Source organism: Lithobates pipiens, unplaced genomic scaffold (genome assembly GCF_037356315.1).
Source record: "Lithobates pipiens isolate NorthernLeopardFrog02 unplaced genomic scaffold, aLitPip1_a1.2 Scaffold_19, whole genome shotgun sequence".
NCBI classification, from domain to species: Eukaryota; Metazoa; Chordata; class Amphibia; order Anura; family Ranidae; genus Lithobates; species Lithobates pipiens.
The window spans coordinates 63,323,402-63,335,468 of record NW_027507764.1 but is presented as its reverse complement, the minus strand read 5'-3'; the positions used below and the strand labels follow the sequence as shown (position 1 = coordinate 63,335,468).

General features: G+C 44.3%; 1 protein-coding gene across 8 annotated transcripts in view; it reads left to right on the top strand.

Annotated features, from left to right (window-relative positions):
* Nucleotides 1–12,067, top strand: part of AKAP9 (A-kinase anchoring protein 9) — a 354,940-nt gene that overhangs the window by 222,913 nt on the left and 119,960 nt on the right. The gene's annotated exons all lie outside the window — the stretch shown is intronic.

The following is a 12,067-nucleotide window of genomic DNA, read 5'->3' as shown; positions in this document are numbered from 1 at the left end:
CCTCAACCTGCACCGTTTAGGAGATATTCCCACTGCATGCAGCCGGTGACAGCATGGCACTGGAGGGCTTCTTTCCAAGGTAAGTATGTATTTCACAATGTGCTGGTACAGGGTGTCAAACTCAATTTCATCACAGGCCGCATCAGCAGTATGGTCACCCTCAAAGGGCTGATTGCTTCTTTAAGACTAGATGGCCAGAGCACTATTCCCCCCCACCCCCCCTTACATCACAGCACACCCCTCTTACCGTGTGCTGTTGCCAGGAAAAAGCTGGGGATGGAGCTGGGAAGCAAAAAGTGCAGCATCAGGAGGAGGACCAGAGGAAGGCTGAAGTCAGCTGCCAGAGTCTGCTGAATGCTGAGACCAGGGGAGGTGGATAGGAAGGGGTGCTACAGCTGCACAGAAAGGCCCAGGATCTGTAGGAGGAGTTCGGCCCTCCTCTCTGATGCTGACTGTGTTGTGGGGACAAAGGTGAGGGGGTGGTGTAGCTGCAGGAGAGGTGCTAGGGCCACATGAAATGGCCTGGATGGCCAGATTCGGCCCACAGGCCTTGTGTTTGACCCATGTGCTAGTATGTGATGCATACTAACACATTATGCATTTACCTTTCAGAGTTTAAAAAAATAAATGATCCAGTTTACTACCGCTTTAACCACTTGCCGACCAGCCTCCATCATTATACTGCGGAAGGTTGGCTTGTTCCTGCAATTCGCCGTACCTGTATGTCAGCCCTTAAAACGGTTAGAGCAGGAGTGCGTGCCTGCTGCACGGCGGGGAACCCAATGCGCGTCGCTGGCGCGTGTGAACGCGTGCATGAGAGCCAGAAAAGGGATGTGTGTGTGTGTAAACACATACACACATCCCCATTCTGTCAGGAGAGGAGAGACAGATCTCTGTTCCTACTAATCAGGATTAGCAATCTCTCTCCTCCTCCAGTCTGTCCCACCCTCTCTTCAGTTAAAAAAACACAGGAGGGAACACGTTTAACCCCTTGATCACCCCCTAGTGTTAACCCCTTCTCTAATTGGTGCATTTTAATAGCACTGATCACTGTATAAATGTCAATGGTCCCAAAAATGTGTCAAAATTTTCCGCTACAATGTCGCAGTCCCGCTCAAAATCGCAGGTTGCCGCCATTACTAGTAAAAATAAATAATAAAAATGCCGTAAATGTATTCCTTATTTTGTAGCTGCTTTAACTTTTGCGCAAACCAATCAATATATGCTTAAAGCAATTTTGTTTTTACCAAAAATATGTAGAAGAATATATATTGGCCTAAACTGATGAAGATTTTTTTTTTTGGGGGGGGATATTTATTATAGAAAAAATTGTTGCTCTTTTTTTGTTTATAGCCCAAAAAATAAAAACCGCACAGGTGACCAAATACCACCAAAAGATAGCTCTATTTGTGGGGAAAAAAGGACATTTTGTTTAAGTACAGCATCGCACAAGCACGCAATAGTTAGTTAAAGTGCCGTACCGCAAAAAATAGCCTGGCCATTAAGGGGGAAAATTTTCTAGAGCTGAAGTGGTTAAAGCCTAAGTTTAGTGTAAAAAAAATAAAATCAGCCCAAGGGGACATTACTTACTATCAATATGCTATGTCCCTTGTGCTGCTGGCTCCTGCTTTAGTTGAAATCTTCCTCCTTCGATCCCCTCTACCTCCTCCACTGTAAACCTTCAGTGCACTGGGGATTAATAGAGCCAGAGATCCTGTCATATGTACTCAAGAGTTCTGCCTATGCCCACCCTTTCCTCACCCCCTGTGTTCATAGACACTTTGTTATAGGCTTCTGTGAATGAAACATGATCTATGAATGGAGGACAGGTGGATGAACGAAAGGTCCATTTCCTCTGGTCATAGATCGCATTCTATTCAAGGGAAGCTAGAGTGCATTATCTATGAATGGTGGCGTTGGTCGGATAGAGCAGGCATAGTTGGGCACTGTTGGGGCAACTTTACACTAGCATTGTTCTCTGAAGAGCGATCTGTATCCAGAGAGCATTTGATACAATGCCTCTTGACTGACTGCTTTACCCCCTTGAACCCTGTGCTAGTGCGCCGTAACCACATGCATTGCCTGCAGTTGAATTCAGTTTATTGGGTCGCAATCAGCGGGTAGCACTGCCCACTGAATATAACAGCAGGGATCATTTTTACCTCCCAGCATATGCACATACAGTACTCCTCTGCTGCCTAAGCAGCTAAAAGGGGAGTAGTTAGAGGGCTGTAAAAGCAAGTTTAACCGTGTGGATTTTACCACCCCTCAACATCACTAATGAATAGAAAAATAAACTTACTGTCTTAGAACATTCTTTTCCTAAGAATTTCTGTTTGAAATTCTACCCATCTATGGCCAACTTAAAGCGTTTGTTAATCAACACTTCATATTCCTAGTATGTGTTATCTGTAGCATGTACTTGTATGAGAACGTCTCCTGTTCTTTGTATTGCTCCATTTATGTGAAATCCCTGGTGATCCTGCCAGTCCCTCTGCTTCCCTATTAAAAACTGACCACACTAAACAGGAGAACACACTGTGGTCAGTTCTCTGTGCTGTAAACTCATCCTGCTCTCCTCAAATGATCAGACTTGTCCTGACACCCCCCCGCTGCGCAGCCATTCACTGGGAAGATCGGTGTGCTGTTGCTGCTTCCCCCCCAGCCTTTATGCAGAGGGAACATGATGACTTATAAAAAAAAGGGGGGAAAAAATGTATTTATAATGTGTTTTTTTTTTTTTTTTTATATCTATACAAAAATGTTTTGCCTTTCGTTTCTATTTTAAACTGAATGGATTGTTTTTTTTTTTACAAGGTGATCGTTTGCAATTACTTTAACCACCCTCTCAAAATGGTATTTTTAGTTTTGGGTGGAGTAAGCCTTCAAGCCACACACCCGTTTGTCCACTTTGACAATCAGTCCTTCGTGTCTTATTATGTGCAGAGCCACAGGTTGGCCAAGGATCTGTATTTGGCATCCAACTACGACACCCGTCCTCCTGTGAGGTGTACCAGGCTCATGCCATCCAGGTAGCGGTGGGTGTATGTTATTGGCACACTATGTGCCGTAAGCCTGGCTCATTCATTGCTTGCAAACTCTCAGCCTCTGTGTGCCCCTTGGCCTGCAGAGAGTTAATGTTTACCTGCCTGAAGGTATCAGGCCACTCCCCTCTGCGTGTCTTTCTCTTTCACACGGAAGGCAGCCCAGCGATGAAATAATACTGCTCAGCAGGAGGCTGAGGATTTGTAATGCTCCACAGAAGACCTGGCCTTCCAGAGTGCTGCTACGGAAAGTTTCCGCTCCATCCAGGCATGTCTACGGCTCTTTTGCCAGCGTGACACTATCGCCTTGTGGACAGGAGGTCTTCTTCATTGGAACAGGGTTGGTCACTGCTGACCCCACATAGTCCAAGCTCTACAGATGACCAGGATACACCTTCCTGCTGAAGAACACCTGACAGCTCAGTCTGTCTCCAGCCTAATGTGATGCTTTGAATTTGTCCTGGCTGGTTTGCATGATGTGTTTCGTTAAGGACTTTTTTTCCCCATACAAACATGGATACTTCCCACGCTGAAGAATTATCTGATCCATCTGAAAACACTTCAGCTTCTCTTTACCGTTTGCTATGAGCCCTGGTCGCATGTACAGGGCTGGAATTTTAGGTCCGCAGATGACCAAAGCGACATGTTTTGCCTCCAATTCTCTGCAACGACATGTAAAGCGGAATTTGCAGCGTCACCTTGTACTTCAGAAATAGAATTGGGGACAGCATTGTAGTGCCCACGATGGATTCCCACAAATCTCTGTGGTCTTCGGACACGCTCAGCGGGCTGTGGCCTGTAGGCCAGGAGGAAGATACTTATGAAGTGGAATCCCTTGTACCGCTTCCCGAACCGTACCCGTTCTCATGGAAATTGAACGATATGAATGCCATAGTGGTGAATACCTCAATTTGTCATGTCAACCACAAAAAAAATGGGCACTTGTTAAGAGTAGTCTCCAAAATCTCCTTACCTACCCCACCATACACTGTGAGTACAAATGTTTCTGCCTTATATATAGTTGGAATCCACAAAACCATTTACTGTGGGGTTGATTTACTAAAACTGGAGAGTGCAAAATCTGGTGCAACTGTGCTTGGTAGCCAATCCGCTTCTATCTTCAGCTTGTTTAATGAAAGCGGAGTTCCACCAAAAAATTTTACTTCTTCCGCTTTTCTGGTCCCAACCCCCCCCCCCACTCCAGTTTCACATTTGGCACCTTTCAGTTCACTTCCGGGCATAGATACCCAAGCCACCCACGTGTATCTGTGTCACTTCCGGCGCCTTCTCCTTCCCCCCCTGCTGTCTTCTGGGAGACACACAGGTCCCAGAAGACAGCAGGGACCATTTGGATAGCACATCGCGAGTCACGAATACACAGTAGAGAACCAGGAAGTGAGGCCACAAGGCAAGGCTTCACTTCCTGATTCCCTTTCCAAAGATGGTGGTGACAGCACCCAAGAGCCGAGGGAAATATCAGCTTTGGGTGCTGACATCGCGGGCACCCTGGATAGGTAAGAGTCCTTATTTTAAGCACCGCAGTCTTCCGGGACATGTCACAGGTCCCAGAAGACTGGGGGGGCCATTCTCAATGCAACTTGCGACTCGCAGTGGGCACCAGCTGTAAAGCTGCAGCCAGGTGCCCACAGTAAAAATGCCGGCGCCAAGGACCGAAGACGCCCTGACACCCCCCCTGATGAGCACTGCGCTGGATCCTGGTACAGGTAAGTGTCTGTTTATTAAATGTCAGCAGCTACAGTTTTTAGCTGCTGACTTTAAATTTTTTAGAAAGCCGACTGGAACTCCTCTATTGAGCTTTGGGCAAGGTAGGGTGGTGTTTGTATTAGAGAATGTTCATTTCTGCATGTCTCAGATTCAGTCCCTGATATCTAAAAAAAAATAAAAAAAAAATAAAGCCTCACATATTAAGTGGATTTAATAATACAGAAAACTGTCCAAAATTTCACAAATGCAGCAGAAGTTTAAAGACTGCACGCATGCGCAGGGGATGGTCAAAGGCAGTGAACATGTTATAGGAGTAATTGGAGACTGGGGACATGCTTGAGTAGACAGTCATAGACTGAAGACACATAACACGAGACAGATGGAGATCACCGCTATTACTGACTCTTTACGAATTCATGCCTCTGCGTTTTGAGACCACTTAAAATAACTTGTGCCACAGCAAGACCTATTATTAAAAAAAAACATTATAGGAAAAGAAGCGCATAAAAAGGAGAAAAGGACAGCCCAAAAAAAGTGAAAAAAAAAGTTGACCGCTCCTGCAGCGGATTTAGACTGTTTGCATGAATTTCTCAAGCAGGGATTACCTGCAATGATCGGCCCTGAACGCAGACTGTGTCTCGCTGCAGAAGCTGTCAGCCTCCCGTTGATTTTAATGGGGCTTCTTCCCGCAGCTAATCGCTGGGAATCCCCTCTGGAATTTCCATATGTAATTACACGCGGCCTCATTCAAAAGTCTGAATGGGGCCCTAGTGCTTTTTTCATCACATGCGTTTCAATTGAACTCTATGCAACGTGCATTTTGATGAAAAAGCATCAAAGATGCAGCAAGCAGGATTTTTTTCCCCCCATATCCAGAATGCACTGGTGTGAATGGGTCTTTAGAGGTGGTCAAGGCATGCTGAGACTTGTATTTTAACAAGATCTGTATGGTCTTACGCTTATTCCTGTCCATTTTGTCAGATCAAAAGCCCAAAATTTGGGCCTTATTTGTGAAATCAAGTAATTATTATGAAATCAATGACAGTCTTCTTGCAGCAGTGAAAATCAGCGCACACACATACACATTAAAAAATGTTGCGATAAAGTCCATTCATTTATATTGGGATGCCAGAGCATGGCAACCAATGGGAAAAAAAAAAGGTCCCTCCCTGCTGCACAGTCAATTTTACTCCTTACTGCAACCTATATATGTGTAGCCAGCCTTGTCTTGGCCTTGCACAGTTCGTTTTTCTTTCATTGCGGCCCACCCCCCAACCAGGACATTGTTTTCTGACAGCTGTTGCTGCCGCCTGATTGGCTGCTGTAGGTCCGTGCATATTTTACACCGCCATTGCACTGTTATGCACCTTCAACATCCTGTTAGGTGAGCTACTTAATGTGTCATCCATGTATAATTCTTTGTGCAGGTCATTTAAATATTAATAGGCATTCATGTAGTGTATGTGTGTAGTAGTAGTTAGTCACATTCGGCTGGACTTGTTCTATAATGTTGAAGAAGTTTTTCAGCTTATCCATGCCACTTGTTTAGTTCTAGTGCATGCCAGGAAAATGCCCCAGCCTAGTCTATCCACACAGGTAGCACAAACTGTGCAGTGAGTTGAAGAATGCAAAGATCTGTATACTGGGGAGACAAAACAACAACCTGTCAGCAAATTAATGGCCCCACCGTAGGAAGGCAGATTTATTAGGCCAAGATGCAGCAGTTTTCTTACACCTTATGGAAAAGGGACATTTTTCGAGGGCCGTGAGGTGCACAATTAGGACAGAAAGACAACTGGTGTGAAAGAGGCCATCTATGCTCCACTGGAACAACGATACCTAAACAAAGGGTGAGGACCTTCAGCACCATTTGTCTTCCATTTAACATCCCTACCCCTGCCACTGGATAATAGCGGTATGAATTAAGGATGTGCCGGTATATTGGCCGCTGAAAATTATCGGCGTGGTGCCAATAATGGGCGCCCAAAAATGCGTGTGATTTTGCAGCGATTTTTAAAATGTTTACAGTGCATTTTTCATAGGTGATGTGACTCAAAAACGACATAAAAAATGCAACACCGATGCGTTTTCAACACATTTCAATGGGGAGGACCATTTTGTGTAACTGACCAAATATGCAACAAAAATGCAGCAAGCAGGATATTTAACACTGCAACAGAAGCGCAACGAAATAGTGTAAAGACATTCATAGAATTTAAAGGGATGCTTTTTTCTTGCGATTCAAAAACTATTACTTAAAGTCGATTTTATAATACAATTATATATAAAAAAAAAAAATTTAAACTGTCCATTTCAGTTTTGGTTTTTGGTCAAGTACAATGTGAATTTTCAGTTTCGGTCCAGAATTTTAATTTTGGTGCACCACTAGTGTGAATCAAAAGATTACCACTGATGCAGACATCCTGACATCAAGGATGGGATTATAAAACCATTTTTACACCAACGTGTTCTTGGACAACCAACATGTCCAAAGTCCGTCCCGCAGTCTAGTTTTGAATGGCCGCCGGGTTATTTAAACATGTATATATTTTTTGCCCCCCCCCCCCCCCGACGATCTCCCAGTGCCGGGGCCACAAAAGATATATATATATATATATATATAGGCTGGCTGCCTCGGAGGGAGGAGGTGGGATGAGTGCCATGCACACAGGAGGAGTATTTCCTGTTTACACGGCAGCCTCTGTAATAGGAAGTCCCGTCTCCGGCACTGCCATTGGACGACTGTTCTGTCCATCAAATGAGGCGGGACTTTATCTTAAAGAGGCCGCTGTGTAAACAGGAGATTCTCCTGTAGGATGTCTTTGGCGCTCGTCTTGCCCCCTCCATGTCCCCTCCAAGGCTGCACTGATGGTAATGGTGGGTGCATTCCTGGCAATGGTGGGTGCATTCCTGGCAATGGTGGGTGCATTCCTGGCAGCGGTGGGTGCATTCCTGGCAATGGTGGGGCTGCATTCCTGGCAATGGTGGGGCTGCAGATGGGCACTGACACTGACCCTTATTTCTTTATTTAAAAGTTTACGTTTTTTTCCCTTAAACTTCCCTCTTAAAGTGAAGGTACGTGCTATATGCCAATTAATACGGTATATCCAAATAATACACCCAAATTCATTTCTTCCCCACACACAGCCACAACGAACACACTTAGACTGAATTTTAATGGTTCAAAGAATGTCAGGCAAAATGGTCGGCCCTCGCTCATGTTCACTTCATCAAATCTGGCCCTCTTTGAAAAAAGTTTGGACATCCCTGGATTAAGGTGTCCGGGCTACCTGTGAGGATATAAGTGCTGAGTTATATTACTGAAATTCATTAGAATGGAAGAAGCGGCTTAAAGAAGCTACAGAACATCTTCAACATTACAGAACAAGTCCAGATGAATGTTTCTAATGTTACAACTAACCATTCCTATAGTGTTGCTTTAGTAAACTGTCTGATGATATTCCTGATGACAGTTAAAAGGAGCTGGAAGTCTGAAAGCTAAAAAGAACAAAGGAAAGTAAATTTGGTCAGCATAGAGGAGGTGACCCTGAGAATTTAGGAATAATCGCTAGGACATGCCTAAGGCTGGTGAACATATCCTGGTATGTCGATGAGCGTCAGCTGATGGGGCCATTGGAACTCGGGGAGAGGAGGAGGAGGAAAAGAATGAGGCAGAGGATAGTGCAGTGGTATCTTTAAGTTTGCTTTGACATGCAATGTAAACTCCCAGCTTAGTTACAGTACCTTCGGAATAGAGCAGAACAAAACATGCGGGCGCCGGGTGCATCATACTGTCAGTTTTCCGCTTGTATAAGAACATGAGTAGCTGCTAAAGTCACCAAACATTAATTTGATGGTTTAACCTGAAAGAACAGATATTATGCAATTTAGCAGCTTCACTGGAAAGCTTTTATCAGTATCTAACATTTTCTTGCTGACTGGCTACAGTAGTTCATGCTTGAGTAATACAGAGAGCACCCTTCTGCATCATGGGTAGTTCAGAAATCCTTAGCTAATTCATGTTTACTGTAAAGAGTGGCCACACACAGAAATGAAAGCCTCCTGTTCTCTGTAGCAGTTCGCTGTATTGACGCTCTCAAACAAAAGGTTAGAATTAATTATAAGCAGGGCCACCTTTAATATTGTTTGGACCCTGGGCAAAAATTTTCTTGGGCGCCCCCCATGCAGTTTTGCTCTCCGCCTGCTCTGAGACATACAATAAATAGCAGCTAGACTCAAAATCAGTTTACTGAATCGGATCAGGCATCTATTGAGATTGGTTGCCAGAGGTTACAGTGTATCATTACCGCTCACTGACTGGTTGCTAGAGGTTACAACACACATTACAGCTCACTGGTTAGTTGCTAGAGGTTGCAGCACATGATTTCTGCTTGTTGATTGGTTGCTAGAGATTACTGTGGATATGACCTCGGGGGGGCGCATGATATGCATATCATTGTCGCCGGGTGCGGCTATTTACATTTGAATGCTGCTGCTATTTACATAAGAATGCTGGTAATTTACTTGTAAACATAGGGTCTACAGGTGAGTCATCCTTACACAACAATAGGGCAGAACTGGGCAGCATTAGTAGCATCACTTCACACTGAGATATTGGGACACAGCACAGAACTAAAACCTCAAGGGGCTAGTGAATTTAAACCAGGATAGTTGGCAAGTATGAGGCAGCTGCTTTGGGCCCCACAACAATGACAGGGCCCAGGGCAGCTGCCCCTTTTGCCCTGCCTTAAAAACAGCCCTGATTATAAGGTAACATAAGGAGTCACAAAATAATTAATAAAATAAAGCAGAATACTTGAGCTAGCTTGATTAGCTACAATATTATTTTATGTTTAGTTGCTACGTGCCAGCTTCCGTTCTGGGTTCCTCTTTAAGATAGTGGGATGTTAGGGGAGATTCTTAGGTGGAAAATGGATCAAGGTGGGCATTGATGTAATTAACAGCCCAAGAGCAAGCAGTGACTCAAGAATGCAGATTTGAGGGCTCTCAAATGTCCTCTTAATGGTTTGCACACAAATAGCACAGCATCTGTTGCACCTGACCATAACACCTATATGAGCTTGTTGGAAACCCCATTCCAAAACCATGGTCATTGATATGGATAAGCCCACCCCCTACCCTATTTGCAGTAAAAACAGCCTCCACTCTTTCTACAAGATTTTAGAGTGTCTGTGTGGATTTGTACCAATTTAACCTAAATGGCATTTGTGAAATCAGACACTGATGTTGGATGAGTACACCTGGCTTGCATTCGGCTTTTTGGTGTATCCCAAAGGTGTAGGGTTGAGGTCAGGGCTCTGTGCAGGCCACTCAAGTTCCTCCACCCTAAACTCATCATACCATATCATTATGGAGCTGGCTTTGTACACAGGGGTACAGCCATGCTGGAACAGAAAAGTGCCTTCACCAAACTATTACCACAAAAAGTTAAAGTGCATGATTGTCTTAAATGCTGTAGCATGAAATGCCCTCTAGCCTATGCCACAAAAGGTTAGGTACTCAATAATCACATTCAGTCCAGAGCTGTGCCCCAAAGTACCTCTTCTACATAAGATCTCTGCATTCTTAAGCCCCATACACACTATCAGATTTTCCGCTGATTTTTTTTTCTTTCAGATTTACCAAAACCCTATAATATGAGGTCATACCTTAGGAGTTTCAATTTGTATGCAATCAGGCAGGTCCTTGCACTACATGGTTCTGGTAAATCTGAAGACAAAATCATCAGAAAATCTGATAGTGTGTATGGGGCTTAAGACTGGTCATCATTTACGTCACTATGACGCCCTTCATTCACAATGTACTTTATGTATCCTCTGTATTCGTAAAGACTGGCCAGTGCCCGAAAAAGAGGGAGATGAACCCTGCAGTGTCATGTGACCGGCCTGTTGAGAAGGTAAGTATAAAAAGCAAACATCAGGGTAGGAGAGAGGGAAAGTGAAGCCCAAAGTTGTGCTTTAACAGTTCCCTTTACTGGAATCACTGAACACAATCATTCGCAGGAGTATCCACAAACTTTTGTCCATATAGTATATGTGCATTTCTTTACAAATATTTTAGCTCACGTATGTTTTTCACCTGTGAAATCGGCCTTCTGTCTGGAGTTGTCAGTCCTGGTGTTGAATTTGAGATTGTGATCTGAGAAACGCTCTCACATGTACTCTGTAATTAGTGAAAGTGTCCACCCCGTGTAATCCTCTGGAATGACTGTAATCTGTATGTCGTTGTTATGCTTTAAGGGAATTTACGCCAATTTTCTAAATGATTATTCAGTGTGGTTTCCCCGCCCGTGCTTCTATGTACGGCTAATGATTGATGAGGACAAGCTATTTGGAAGTCATGAAGGGCACCCAGCCAGAGGGATGCCCAGGCCCTTCGAATGGCACAAAGGAAGCAGTCAAATGGCAAAGTCCAAGCCAACTGTATATATATATATCCTCACTCGTCAGTTTGTTTGGTTGATTTCCAGTTTAACAGTTCTGCCTCCATTGCTGTGGACCATGAAGGGTGCACCACCGGTCAAACTGTGTAGCCAGCAGATGTGCAAGTTGCCTCAGTTCTCAGGTGTTAGTTTGCCTTCTTCATTCAAACACTTTTTTACTGGCTGTTCTTTAATCAGCATCTGTGGGCAGAGTACCTTTCCAGATAGGAGTATTTCCCTTTCTGTCCTTCAGAAGGATGGGGAACAGAGGCTCTGTAAGGCTTATAGATCCATTTATTATTACTAATTTGAAATAAAAACTACCTCTAATAACTAGGCAGTTGGATTAAGAAGTTAAGAAAATTTAAACAAAGATGTACCTGTGGACAAACCAAGTTAGTTAGTGCTTACCTTTCTCACTGCCCACACCGCCAGACAATAATCCACCATTGCAAATGAATTGTTAGAATTGCGGAGAAGTGTGTTGGATGCCTGGCCCTCAACTGAGCACTGTGGTACCATCTGTTGGCTCCTATATCATTACTATGTCCGAACCGCAGGGCAGAGTGAGACCTGCCATCTTGTACTCCCCGAAGTGCTGGATGCAGATGATTCTTTAGCCAATGATCACTCTTAGCCCTTGTACATACGGTCGGACGTTCCGACGGAAAATGTCCGATCGGGCCGTGTTGTAGGATAATCCGGCTGTGTGTGGGCTCCATCGGACTGTTTCCATCGGAATATCTGACCGAAAAAGTTTTAGAGCTGGGCTCTAAAACTTTCTGACAACATGATCCGATCGGACTTTGTCCAATTGTGTGTACAGAATTCCGATCGGACAAAGTGCCACGCATGC